This window comes from Tigriopus californicus, chromosome 11 (assembly GCF_007210705.1).
Source record: "Tigriopus californicus strain San Diego chromosome 11, Tcal_SD_v2.1, whole genome shotgun sequence".
NCBI classification, from domain to species: Eukaryota; Metazoa; Arthropoda; class Copepoda; order Harpacticoida; family Harpacticidae; genus Tigriopus; species Tigriopus californicus.
Window position 1 is genome coordinate 6,266,967 of NC_081450.1, and position 504 is coordinate 6,267,470.

Genomic DNA, 504 nt, shown 5'->3' on the forward strand with positions numbered 1-504 from the left:
TATCGTAAAACAGTGTTTATGAAGCGAGACATTCATATTCGAAAGAGCTGTTCAAATTCGAATCAAAACATCCAGATGTATGAAATTTTAATAGCAACATTGTAGGTTGCCTACTTTCCTGAACATGAAGCTTTCGGTATTGTGTAAAAAGGGAGATTTCTTACGAATTTCACTAAAGAGGATATATCGATTAATTGTTACCACATGACAAAGTTTCTGGACACTTTTTAAGACAAACAGTACTCAGATACATTTTGGACCTTCTTTGAATACTGTGCAACTTTTTTCATCTTTCTCAATACAAGAGTTGTTTCATTTTTGAAATACTCCTCGTAAAACATCTTTGGACCTGCATAACTTTAATCGTGACTTTTGTAAAATGAATGCGAAATCAAGGAAATTCAAAAGAGCATAAGATATTTCATTATTAGGTTTGGACTTAGATATGAGCATTCTATTTAGCGTATTTTCCTGACGAGCAGCTTGGTGTCAAACTATTTGAAT